This window comes from Stegodyphus dumicola, chromosome 6 (assembly GCF_044657685.1).
Source record: "Stegodyphus dumicola isolate Sdum_Otavi_A_Nest chromosome 6, ASM4465768v1".
Taxonomy (NCBI): domain Eukaryota; kingdom Metazoa; phylum Arthropoda; class Arachnida; order Araneae; family Eresidae; genus Stegodyphus; species Stegodyphus dumicola.
Window position 1 is genome coordinate 17,361,298 of NC_140773.1, and position 14,355 is coordinate 17,375,652.

Consider the following 14,355-nt stretch of genomic DNA (forward strand, 5'->3'; position numbering starts at 1 on the left):
GCAAGAGTTAAAAAAAAAAACATATGATATAAAAATCTGAAAGCTTTCAGATTTTACATTACGTCCAAAGCGGCTTTTTTTAACGTTTTTGTATGTTACCTTTATTTATTAAACCTTAAAATTTAATTCAACAGCAATATCGCAAAATAATTTTAAAATGAGCCTATCTTTAGAATTTCCGATACACTGTCTTGCTCGCTGGAGATATTTTTTTCCCCTGTATAGTGTTGCCATTGCTCGCTTTGAAATCGTTGTGTTTGTTAATCAAAAACTCATTAAAGTTTGACAAAATATGAAATAGATAAAAAACAAGTTCAAAATTTCAAATTTGGGCTTCTAGATGCCTGTATTCCGGTGGAAACGTACGTTATTCAAAATTTGATGGATCTAGGTACGGTTGTTTTATCACAATGCCAGAAACAACCATATATTTATGCAAATTCTTCATTATTTATTTTCTTTAAATGTATACAGGGCTGTAATATTTGGTGGCAACAGTTTGAAAAGTGAACCAACATTTAAAGTTTTTCAATGCAAAATGCCAAAACGAAATTAACAGCCCTTCAGGGCTAACGCCCTTTGGGCTAGGAACATAGTGTTAACTTCTTAAATTTTATTTATTTGTTTAATAAACAGAGTGAAAAATTTAATTTCATATTATTCGCATATATGAAACTAAATTTTATGTATTATTATTTAATGTATTATTATCCTTTTACTGTATGTAACGGAGCCAGATTCAAACTGGTGAATTAGATAAAATTAATCTCTGGAAGAAACCTACCTTACAGCTTTGGTGCAATTTACTATATAAAAAAAATAATAAATTTTTGTTCATTTTTTTTTTTTTTTTTTTTTTTTTCGAAATTAAGTTCAGTTTAATCAGAGGGAAAATGATAAGTGATAATCTGCATAGAAAAACGTTATTCATAATTCCAGCAAATTCATATTTTCTCAAAAAGTAATTACAAGAATAATAAAATGAAACTTATTTTTGCGTGATTGGTATTATGTTTCTACGCTCATCACACATTCATCATAAGGACCATCATCACAATGTAATACAGAAGGAAGGGTTAATAAAGTTGGCGATAAATCGCTTCTTTAAGATTTTTTTCATCAATTAATTTTCACCGAATTTGCTTCTGGTTTTTGGAGAGTAAAATTGTGCCGTAAATGGAGGTTTTTTAAATTTGTTATTCTTTGATAACATCGAGGAATTTTCGACTTTAAATACGAAAATTTAAATACTCTAGGAATAAAAAGTGCTGTCTTTCTTCGTAATATTTTTTCCTTTGTAATAAGCATGCGAATAGTAAAATGGTAGACAATTCAGTTTTACTCGAGTACAATAACTTTTTAATTGAATATGAATTAATTTAATACAACGATTAAGGTATACAAATCGTCAATTTTGATGAAATTTTTCAAAAAAATTTTATTACATTATTTTAAAGCTTCTACATTAAGCTTCTCTAAACTACTTTAATATCGTTTTTCTAGTTTTTAAAACCGAATTATGGCTGTTCTTGTTCTATACGCAAAACGGAAGTTTCTGCTTAAAAACCCGTAAGACTGTGCCCAAAGGTATGTAGACTACTCTAAATAACCTTAAGATGAGTATTTTTCATTTGAATACTTTTGGTGATGTTTAGAAGATGATTTTAACCTTTCAATTTGTTATTAAGTGCATGGGAACAAGATTAACTTTGCAATTTAATCTTGATACTTGGCAACATTTTATTTTTCTTGTCTTTGTGTTTGCACATTACATTGTGGCTATTTTTGGAAAATCTTGATTTTTTTTTTTCCCCCACCATTATTGTTTTACGAGAAATACGTTAACTCAAAATATTACCAAAGTAATTTTATGAAACTTTCCACAAATATTCTATGAAATATTATGAATTAAATGGAGTAAGTGTTTGCATATAAAATGTTTTCAGACGATTTTTCTCGAAAAAGACAGAAATTTCTCGAAAAATAGCTGGTGTATGTACTTAAAAAGTATATTTAATATACATATTATTTATTCCTTTCGTCTATATAATTCCTTACACCTTAATAAATACAACGAGCAAAAGTAAGAATAAAATGTTGATAAATATTTTGTTGTTGGGAGGTATCTCTTTTGTCCGACAGTAACATTAGCACAAGCTCACGGAATCCACAGTCGCAAGGAATGCAGAATTGCTTCTGATGTTGCAAGAGCCTTGAGCATAATTATAGGTAACAATATGTTACTCTTCAGTTTATCTAATATAGGCCGACCAGCAGCAGAGCGGCAAAATCGTTGAACACTGTTCGTTCGACTTGGGTTCGATTGCAGGTGAATGGGATATCTGTAGTGCGTTTTCATGACTTTCCGCACGCGTAAGGTGGGTTAACGAACTTCCTTTAGGAAGTCTTCCATGAAAGCATCCTTTCCTTTCGGCAAAGCATGCTAGGGCTCATCGCTGTAACGTACTTTGCCATTATCAACCGGTCTATCTGATATATTACAAAGTTAGCAAATCTTTCGGCTTTTGAATTAGTTAAAAGTATTGACACTCAGTGTCAGTTTATTTACAACATAAAGTGGTTAAGTTGTGAGGCATTTTCGCGCTACTTACTCCATGCCTTCTTGCTGTAATTAGAAGGAAGTCCAACTGGTAGCCGAGAGACCCGGAGTTCGAATCTCAACGAGATTAATGCTAATTTTTTGTGTTTCTTGCTTCGAAAAACACAATGAATCTACAAATAAATGAATTTTAAGGCTAAGTACGTGAGATTACTAGCCTAAGGTTTAGTTTGGTTTATTTGATTATGGCAAAGCACTCGAAGTCTATCTGCCTAAGGAGAGCGATGCTTTCTTGAAGGACTTTCTAAGGGAAACTTGCTCGCATGCATAGGTAAAAATGGAAACTCTCACGCAACCAGCCTGTTTTCTGGGATTCGAACCCAGGACCGAAAAACCAGTATTCAGAGATTTTACCGCTGGGCCGCTGGTAGGAATGTAGAGGTAAGGACAGGAATGCTTTCGTAGAGGATTTTCTAGGAAAAAAACTAGCTTTCTTTATGCTTCAAAAAGATTCCGAAAATGTCCACGCATGTAACGTTCGTCGGGATTTGAAACTGGCAGTTTTAGAACATTTTTATCCATTCGGCCAGGAATGGGTCTGTTATGCCAATATAAACAAATAACCAGAGGTAAAATTTTGGGCATGAAATGAAATTATTTCTACACATATTTTCCCATTAGGTTATATACTATTACACATTTATATTCTCACAACATCCCACAAAAACCAATTATTTCTGCCAAACTGGATAAAAATTACCAATCTCAGGCACTATGGCTTATTACATTTTGAAGAATTTTAACAGCGAAATATCATACATTCGCTTCCGCGAAGTTAATACCGTAAAATATGAAAAGGTCGTAACAAATAAATTGGAAAAAAAAAAAGAGAAGAGAATTTGGCGATTATTGGGATATCGCCATAATGGCAACCTTCCTATCTTCGCTCGTCTTAGGTGTGAAAACTAACCGTAAGCTATTACGTTCACCATCTCTCGTAAAAGAATTCGTGTTTCGCTCCTTCTGTACTGCGGCCGAAACCTATAATTTTGGACTTCCCAAACGTTCTATTACCGTTCTCTGTACTTTGCCGCCTCCAACGGGAAAACTTGCTCGAGCACAATGGAAGATATGCTCTCCAACATAGCCTAAAGAATACAATAATGTAATAATGGAAAAAATAGAGCATGTTGGACCTTGTTTTCGAACAAAACAGTGAGGCTTTATTTATTTTATTTATATGTATTTTCTTTTCTTTTTCCTTTCTTTTTTTTTTTTTTTTTTTTTTTAATTCTGGGCCTCGAGCATTCTGATTAAGGTGGCTTTTATTATACTCCACAGATGTCCTTCTTTCAACTTCGTATTCGATTATTCTGTTTTCTATGCAATTTTGTAAATTAATTTTTATTAATAACCCATCTACTGACACATCTACTTCTACTGGCGGTTGATGAAAAATATGCAAATCAACAGAAAGGGATTTTTTCATTTTGGAAGGTTCATCGAAGAGAAGGGGAAAAAAAAAAAAAAAAAAAAGTTGATTTAAATACCAACAACAAATTATGGTGATTATACTATTCATAATACGTTATGAATTGGGTGACATTGGTAATAAATTGGACAATCGATCTGTTTTGCATGTCGTATTTAATTATAATTTTTCTGCCTTACAAAATGGCGTAAAAAATAAATTAAATTCCAGAAAGAATGACAGCATTTTGTGTATATTATTTAAAATGTTTTTCTAGGTTTTCAGTTGTTTTTTATTTTCTTACTTTATTTATTTAACCTCACATAAAACACTCTTACGATCGTCTTCCAGACTGAAATATTTCGAACAATACGGGGTGTTTCATATTGAATGGGACAAAAAGAAAGCATGCCTGCGAACGCTGTAATTACTTATTTCATAATTGTTTTTGTTGGTAATTTTAATTGCTATATTGAACGCTGTAATTACTTATTTGATAATTGTTTTTGTTGGTAATTTTAATTGCTGTATTGAACGCTGTAATTACTTATTTGATAATTGTTTTTCTTGGTAATTTTAACTGCTATATTGAACGTTGTAATTACTTATTTGATAATTGTTTTTGTTGGTAATTTTAATTGCTATATCGAACGCTGTAATTACTTATTTGATAATTGTTTTTGTTGGTAATTTTAATTGCTATATTGAACGTTGTAATTACTTATTTGATAATTGTTTTGGTAAGCCAAATTTACAGTGAAACTATAGTTGTCCAAGTGTAAGGATCCTAAGTTTTACTAACGTTCATTTTATTTTAAATCTTTACTATCACTTCTTATTTTCTACTTCCGGCCAGAATTAAAAGCTTTTAACTTATTTATGCAAATTTGTCATGCGAACGCCAAGTACTTAAGTTGTGGCTTTTTGCCAAGCAAGAGAGAGGAAGGAGCTACTAGAAGCAGGCCGCTTGCCATAGTAGTTTTACTCGGTTGCTGGTTGCCTTCAAGGCCAGAGGTTTAATCCTCTTGATAATTTTAAACGTATCGTAGTGTTAGCAGTTCTCTGTACTACATACGGCTTTTTGTTAATATACGGCCAATCTTGGAGTTAGGCACTTGTTTGATTAATCCAAAGTTAGTTTAGTTAGAGTTTAGTTAATATTTTTATATTCTTACGTTCAGACCACAAGTGGTTGGTCTCTGTATTCCGAAGTCCGGAAATCATTGTAAAGAGAGAAAAATGAAATAAACGTTAGTAAAATTTAGGATCCTTACACAAGTTTCGATTGATGTTCTACGTGTGTCCCTCAAGTGACGTGGCAAATACGTATGCGGTATTTCAGTTCCTTCCACACTCGTGACAGAATATCCTTTGCTAATTATTCGAGCCCTTCAGTTATTCCCTGTTTTCAGTTGCGTAGAATGGTTGTTTGCCAATGTATAGCATCTGTGAGGCATGGGGTTACAACCGAAAACATCGCAGACTAAAACGTCGCGAAGAAAACAACGCAAGGAGAAAACGTCGTGGTACAAAATATCGTGGAAGAAAACATCGCAGTTCTAAAATATCGTGGTCGAAAATACAGCGGTTCAAAAACTTTGTAGTTTAAAAACATCGTCGTCGAAAGTATCGTGGTAAAAAATAAAGCACCTGCAACTCATCGCATGACGATAACATCGCATGCATGTGTTTTTCAAATCGCATAGTGACATACTATTATGTAACTGACTTTCGACTAACAAATCGACATCCAAAAAATTGATTTCACGTTATACATGAAAAACGTTAACGATACTTTAAGAATAAACGGAAACAAAACAATATGCAATTTTCATTAAAACAATATTCGATTAACAAATGTGAAAGAAAATAATTTGATCGTTAACTAAGCAATTTTTATAGAGGTAACCTTATGCAGTTATTTATCTTCCTTTTTCTAAGCATTTTTAGACTGTATTTTTCAGGGAAATTTATCAGTTGAACTTTATAAAAAAAAGCTTATTTATTAATGACCTTTGTTAATTAACTATTTAAATTTAAAATTCTATTAAGCTTTTTAAGTTGCATTAATGTTCTACTCATTTTCAGTGCTTATGTTTCCTTATTTCTTTGGTAAACATTTATTAGTTCGTTCAAATATATGAAATATAGAAGTAAAAGAATCCTTCTTTCCTTCTTGTGCTCTACAATCTTTATACGAACATGCATTTACAACTTTCAAAACCTGAAAACGCATATCCGCGATGTTATCGTCATGCAATGATTTGTAGGTACTTTACCTTGTACGACGATATTTTTGACGACGATGTTTTTAAACTGCACTTTTTAAACTTAAAGATGTTTTTAAACTTAAAGTTTTTGAACCGCTTTAGTTTCGGCCACGATATTTTATACGACGATGTTTCATAACTGCGATGTTTTCTCTTTGTGATGTTTTCTCCGGCAATGTTTTGTACCATGATGTTTTCCCCTTGCGTTGTTTTCTCCGCGACGTTTTCGTTGGACATCGTGGCATGGGAGCATTTTAAATATGCGGCATGCCGAAAGTCCTTTCTAGTGGTTGGTTGTGGGGGAAGAGAGTAGAAGACTCTGGAACATTTAACTAAATTCAAGATGTCGATAACAATCCGGACGTGTTTTAAAATGAGTGGAATTTTCACTCCACTCAACTTACGCCATCAACGAAGTAAAGTAATATTCTGTAAATCTTCTCAGGCAAGAGACAAAATAAAAATGGCGTCTTTCAGTATGAATTTTTTCTGAAAATTAAGGACGCTACTTTCGATTTGAGGACTATGGGAGACTAATTAATGTTGTGGAGTCACGTGGACATGCGACACGGCTTTACGTACGAGAGTGCTGAAAGATTGTTAGCCCATTTTTTTTTAATATCGCAGGCTTAAATTTTGAATTCAGACTTAAATGCTCAAAAACGCTGTTATTTTGATATTGTCGATTACTTGGGTACTGGTTACAAAGAATTATATTGTAATTTTTAAAACAATAAAAATTTTTAAATTTATCTTGGCGTATTTTTCAGTTTGCGCCAAGAATATTTCACTTGGCGAACTTCTTAATATTATGGCAACCAATTTTTCTTTCCCTTCCATTGTGCATTAAATCTGGATCGTCAATGATAAGTTAAACTACTTACTCTATGTTACTTTTATGGGCCGTTATATTCTAAACCAAAGCTAATGCACTATGATCCGTCGCTCTTTCTTAAGGCAATATGTAAGAGCCTGTTCTTGATCATGAGATGACATATGTCACAGGTTGTATCATCTTGGAGGGGACTATGTTATACTAGAACGCCCGGCGGTCATACGAAATGACCGCTGTTTTAGGTATTATAAATTGTAATTAAAATGATTTGTGCAAAAGTGTCTGCTAATTTAAACTCAATTACCCAGGACAGGTGGCGAGGACGCCCCTTTGCTTACTGCCCCACCGGGTTTTCCCCTTCTGCTTGCTTAATTGGTTAAAGTAGAGTGCAATGAAGGAAACCACTGGCGGTACTTTTCTTAAGAGCCACCGCTAGCTCAATCAATAAAGGTGATTTAAATAATGAAATGCTAATTCACATGTGAAAGATCTCTTTGTACACAACATTTCTTGTGCAGATCTTTCCATCATTTTTAAGCTCGTCTTGCAGAGGACCATCCATTATTTTTAATTTTACGTCCGTTCTTTCACGAACTCTTGAACAGGCAACATAAAGTTGACCGTGTTCAAATGCAGGCTCAGGTAAAAAATGCCGACTTATGGACGGTCATAGCAAAGGCAAGTTTTATAGGAAATTGTCTACGTCTCAATTGAAACGGCAACCCTGTGTCGTGGTAACTTCACCCCATTGGTTAGTACAGTTACGCAAGTAACCAATAAACTATCGGCGACAAACATACGCCTAAGCCGCATATATATATATATATATGTAATATAAAATTATATGAATCAGAATTATAATATAACTATAAACATTAATTCTTCCTCTCTATTCTAAAATCGTAATAACTTCTCTGCATTGCGTCATTCAAATTAATCATGCGATCTTACGTAACCGTTAATACCAGATGCCTCTTGACGACCAATCACCGAATTGCAAACAAAAACTTTTCTCTTCGCGTGCTTCCATCTTGCATAACTACGCACTTCAGCTTTTGCCCTCTACTTTGTTAAGATGTAATTTCGCTGGCTTGCTTTCTATCTCAGCAATATCAAAAATGTGGGTACTCTGTGGAAAGGCACGACTAGAGTGCCAAGTGATTGTGGCCACAAATATCAATTGGAAATAAAAATGGAATTAAAATCGCTTCTACTGCCAAGTTTAATTTACGAAGTCAACACATTAGCTTACGACGCAATCAGATTACTTCCTCTTCAATATAGGATAACTACGCATCTACAGTGTTCCGTTATTTCCTTTTCCTTTGCTCTTATTATGACATATATATCTATATATATATATATATATATATGGGGTGAAGTAACATCATTCCCCTCCGAAACGGCTGGCTCCCGGTCTTAGCGAAGCCCACCGTTGGATTCCGCAGGTCCGTGGCACGCCATTTTGTCCATTCGCATCTTCTTGGGACTTTAATTAGCCGAGATATTAATTAAAAACTAATTTTCTCCTACGTTTTCCCTACATTCTCCACTTTCTTTCTTTGGGTTTTCCCTATTAGAGGGATTTTGGCTACGTGCCAAATTCTTTTTTCTCGAATATCTACGGAACGGCACCGAATTAAAATTCGAGACCCGTATCCTCGAATTCCAAAAAATTCTCCGAATCCATCGATACCGTTCTCATTTTCGTAAGACTTTAATCGGCCGAGATATTAATTAAAAACTGCGAAAACGTTAATTTTCGCGCTCATTTTTCCGAGTGGCAACAATAAACTATTGGCGACACACACTTTTAACCGCTTATATATATAAAGAAGTTTGTAAATGTATGAGATTTTGCTTGATCTGGAACTAACAACAACATCAGACGTGAAGGGATTATCGCTGAGATCTGAAAGTCATGATAAAATTTCAATAACCTTTTATTAAAAAAACAGAAATTAGAACATAAATGCATTTTCTGGTGCTAACGATATCACCACAACTCGCGATTAAGCAGAAACAGTCAGCTTTATGTTAAACTTGTAACAGTAGTCAAAGATTATAATTAAAATCTTCCCCGCAGCGGGCTCAATAATTTGCCCCTAACGTCGAAATCAACATGCCGACAGCGATCTAACGCAAAGCCGAATAATTACAACTATCAAAGCTATCAGAAACATGTTTTCTTTTAAAATCTAAAAACCTCAGTTTAAATGCCAGCTAACTCATTTACATTCTGTTAAAGATACCGAAAAGGAGAAATAACAGTAAGAATCCAAATTATAAAAAACGGTTAATTTAAACAATAATAACCGTACAATGGATCTTCACTTTTACCCATATGTGCTGTCACGGTATAAGTGGTTAGCACAATCAGCTGTAGCTGAAATGTGTGTGGCTCGAATTTTCGCTAGTTTATATTTCATATTTCTCGCTCTTAATCTCGCGCGAAAATCTTAATTCCAGGCTGATGTTGTTCAAATTGAAATTTGATAAATGGTAACTCGTTACCTCTTTCATTTGGTGGATTGGGTCTCAGGCCTGTTCCCACTCGCGCTGTAAGCAAAGTTGATTGTAAGAAATTACTGCATGTCACGCTTGCAGCTGAGTCGTTAGTGTGCATGTTGTATTATCATTGGAAGGTCCGTATTTCACCTTAAACCCCTCATGATCTTCGAATATGTGACTGTTGCAAGAATTGGGATATTTTATTTATTTTAAAAGCAATTACTTCCAACTTTTTACACATGACTACATAATATAGCTGCTTTAGAAAATAGTAACCAGAAAGTTTGTGTTGCCACAAATATTTTTGTAATTGAATCCTCTTTGTGACAAAATATTTCGCCATGCTTCCACCTTGCGCGCATGGTATTTGAAAAATGGCTAATGGTACATACTTGAAATTGGATGGAATTCTTTATATGGGCACTATTTTGTAACTGAACCAACAGTCTGATGAATATTTTAATATTAAAAAATGTTATGGACGAAAAAATTACAAATTTTGTTAATAAAATACATTTTATGAACTCAACTCCAAATAAAATAAAAATTGAACACAAAATTTTTAGAATTTTAGGTTCACAGTAGTTTCTAAATGTTATAAAAGCTATATATGAAATGCGGAATTAAATTATGAAACAGAATGTTTTAAACTGTGCGCGCAAGTTGGAAACATGACGAAAAATGTTGTCACAAAGCGGATTAAATTATAAAAATATTCGTGGCAACACAAACTTTCTGATTACTATTTCAGAAAGCAGCTATATTATGTAGTCAGCTGTAAAACGTTGGTAGTAATTTCTTTTAAAATAAATAAATTATCCCAATTCCTGCAACAGTCACCTATTCGAACATCCTATGGGCTTTAAAGTATATGAGTCCCCTTAAAAGGTATGCTAAAGTAACTTCCTCTTCGTACAGAAACAAGCTTAAAAATGGTACAGTGATCTTAATTCATTGTTTAAAGTAGTTCTATCTAATTGAAAGTAGAAAGTCAGATGACTTTAGTAGATAAAGCTCCCAAGTAGCACACAACGTTGCAAACTGGTCTGAGAGTTTGCAAAGTGGTCGTGGTAACTTTTACGACCTCTTTACAACGTTGCGAAGACGCAAAATATTTGCCGTTCCATCTTGGCAATTGTCGAGGTCTCTGAAACGTCATGATATGACCACTTTTAGACGTGGTTGTTTTAGAAATTTTTTTTAGTTCATCAGCATTACTTTTAGAATCACATTTTAGAGACTAAATCTGCCCTTTCAAGAATCTGAAATCCGCATAAGACTTATTTTGCAATGTTTCATTACTTTATTTCATCTAAATATATTAATCTAAGGTAGATTTATCTAATGAAATGTAAATTTAATATAAATAATTTTGATTTATTAAATTTAATTAGTATTAAAAATACGTGCTAAATATTTGTTAAAATAATTAATGCTTAAAATATTTTTTATAAATATTATAGCAAATTATTTAAAAATGAAACTAATCTATAAAGTAAGTTATTAAGTTATGCATTTTATATACTTTAAAAAAATTATGTTTCCGAAATCAATGCAAATCACATGTTAGCAATTATTTCACTACTGAAATATGACTTTATTTCTTATTTTTGAAGTAAGGACGAATTCACGGCTGTCCAATATGACGGAAAACTCATCGACAGTCAGAAAGCAGACCTGTACATTATTTACTGGATACTTATATAAACGAACATCTCGAGATTTGCGAGCTATGGCTAGCTGCCAAATTCGAACAACGATCTGCACAATTAATTCAGATTTTAGCAGTTCTTTCAAGTGATTCGGTAAGTATGCCGAAATGATAATATATTTAAACTTTAGATAAGTACAAGAAATACAAAATTTTAAAAAGAAGAAAAATATATTAATTATTAAGCTTTTTCTCCTGCATAAATCAATATGTAACATAAGGACATAATAACGACATTTTCCCAACTGTTCCAAAAAGGTGGAATTTTGCGAACATTTAGGCGTCTTTAAGACGTCGTGTTACGATACTTTCACAACCAAAATATCACCTGCGAAAGACGCAATAACGACGTCTTTGAGACAAAAACCTTATCTGCAAAGACGTAATAAAGACGTCTTTGCAACGGTTGCAAAACAGTGGATGTTCGCGGACATCTGGGCGTCTTAAAGACGACATATTGCAACGTTTTTGCAACGACATCCGCGAAGAATTTGCAACGACATCCGCGAAGAATTTGCAACGTCATTATGACGTTGCTGTGCTACTCGGGCTGCTTTGAGGGACTTTTCGGCGTCAGTTGGCAATCAATTTAAAATTCTGTGAAAAAAATCACTTTATCTATAGAAATATAATTCTTTTATATAGGAATATGTGTGCAAAAACTGAAGGTTTAGTTCATTAAAAACCTTTTTTATCATTATTAGTTTTAGATCATTAGCCCAAAGGGCGTTACCCCAGATGGTCTATTAATTTCGATTTGGCATTTTGCGTTGCCTCACTATAAATGTCGATTCACTTTTCAAATTGTTGCCACCAAATATTCTCAGCCATTCATTCAAATATTCTCTGTGTTATAATTAAAGAAATTAAATAATGAAGAATCTGCATTAATGCTGATATGTTTCTCGCATTGTGATAAAACAATGGTACATAGAGCCATCCACTTATGAATAACGTAATCTTCCACAGAATATCAGCATCTCAAAGCCCTAATTTGGAATTTGTTTCATTATAGATTTCATATTTTGTAACACTTCAACGAATTTTTCATTAACAAACTAAACGATTTCAAAGCGAGCAATGGCAACACTGTACAGAAAAGAAATTATCTCCAGCGCGCGAGATTGTGTATCGGAAATTCTAAAGATATGATCATTTTAAAATTATTTTGCCATAATGCTCTGGAACTGAATTTTATGGTTTAAATGCATAGAACATGATATTTAATAAATAAAAGTAACACACAAAACATTAAAAAAGTCCCTTTGGGCGCAATATAAAATCTGAAAACGTTTATATTTTGTTTATTTATTTATTTATTTTTTAATGTTTTTAGTTTTAGATTTACATCTGAAAGTGATTTTAAAGTTGACATAAAAGTTTCTCGGAAGTGCCGGTTCTATATTCATCGAAATAAATCAAAATGCATTAGAATATACCTTAAAAATAACCTCTCTTTAATTTTTTCCCTCCATTTTAACAAGTACAAGCAGTTGTTCCAATTTAAATAATTCTGCAGACGAGGCTCGAAAAAATATTTGAAATAAAATTTAATTAAGTGCAAATAATTACTTATTCTAACAACCATACAATACAAAGAAATTAACAATATCAAGAAAGATTTACTAGGCTGTTTAAAAAGGGCAAAAAAGAAGAATAAAGTCAATAGTCTCGAACCGCTCTCATTCCATTTAAAGTCTTTCTTTGCTTCAGGTTTTCGCCCTTTTAGCAAGACTTAACTGACAGCTTACAAGAGTTACGAACATTAAAACGTCGATCACTTTTGAAACCTTGGTGGCAACAATAAAAAGAAACTCCAGGTCAGGGGGCAGAGCACCTAATTTGCCGTTCTTGTATTCAGGTCATACGGAATATGAAAGAATGAATTGTTGAGGACTAAAAATTGAACTCTGTGTTAGAGCATAACACATCAGAAGTGATTTGTTTCTAAATAGCTTTCATGGATGTTTATCCATATTGCATAGTAACGATTTATAGCTTACTGTGATGTGAGTTTTATTCTTTGGTATTGCTTTCAGTTGGTTAGCGAATTAATAAACATTTCTTTCAGTCCGCCAGTTTGTTAATAACCTTAAGAAGCATTTCACTTAGCTTGTTAGTTTGTTAATAAGAGTCATTTCTAGTTCGTGAACTTGTTAATAAGTATTTCATTCAATTTACTAGTGCACTAATAAATATTCTTACAGCTACTTAATTTATAAAAAGTTTTTCGCCGTTTTTGTTTCTTAGTAAATTTATCCTGACTCTAATTTTCGCAGTTATATTGATGATTTTCAGAAATTTTGTCAGCATGAAATAAATCCACGAAGTTTCCTGATGTTTTTGAATATCTATTGTAAACGTTAAATTATTTTTAGCACAGAAGGGCGGTTAGTTTCAAACGGAATTTTGCACCGAATCACTTAAACGTGATGTATTACTTCTCAAATTGTTGCCACCAAATATTATCGCCCTGAATTATATTTAAAGAAACTAAATAATGAAGATTCTGCACGAATGTATGTACGTTTCTTGCATTGTGTAAAAATAACAAATTAAAAAATTCCTCCTCCCGAATTTGGAATTTGTTTTATTGCCTATTTCCTATTTTCTAAAGCTTTAAAGAATTTTTGGTTAAAAAAACTCAACGATTTTAAAGCGAGCGGTGGCAACACCCTGTGCGGAATAAAATATTTTTATCCTCAGCGCGCGAGACTGTCTATCGGAAATTCTAAGGATATGATGTTTTTTAAATATTTTTAGCCCAACGTAGTGTTAGCGCAAATGCTCTCAAAACGTATATGTGTCTGTAAATGGAAAAAAAAAAATCGTTACCGTTTAAGTTTAATGTAAAATCTTATTTTTTATATTATTAAATAGTTTTAATACTGTTTTTATTTGAATTTTGGGTCTTTTACTTATCAATTAATTAATTTTTTAGCTACATTCAACTTTCAGTTAGTTGACATAACACCGGAGACGACTTAGCTCAAAAAC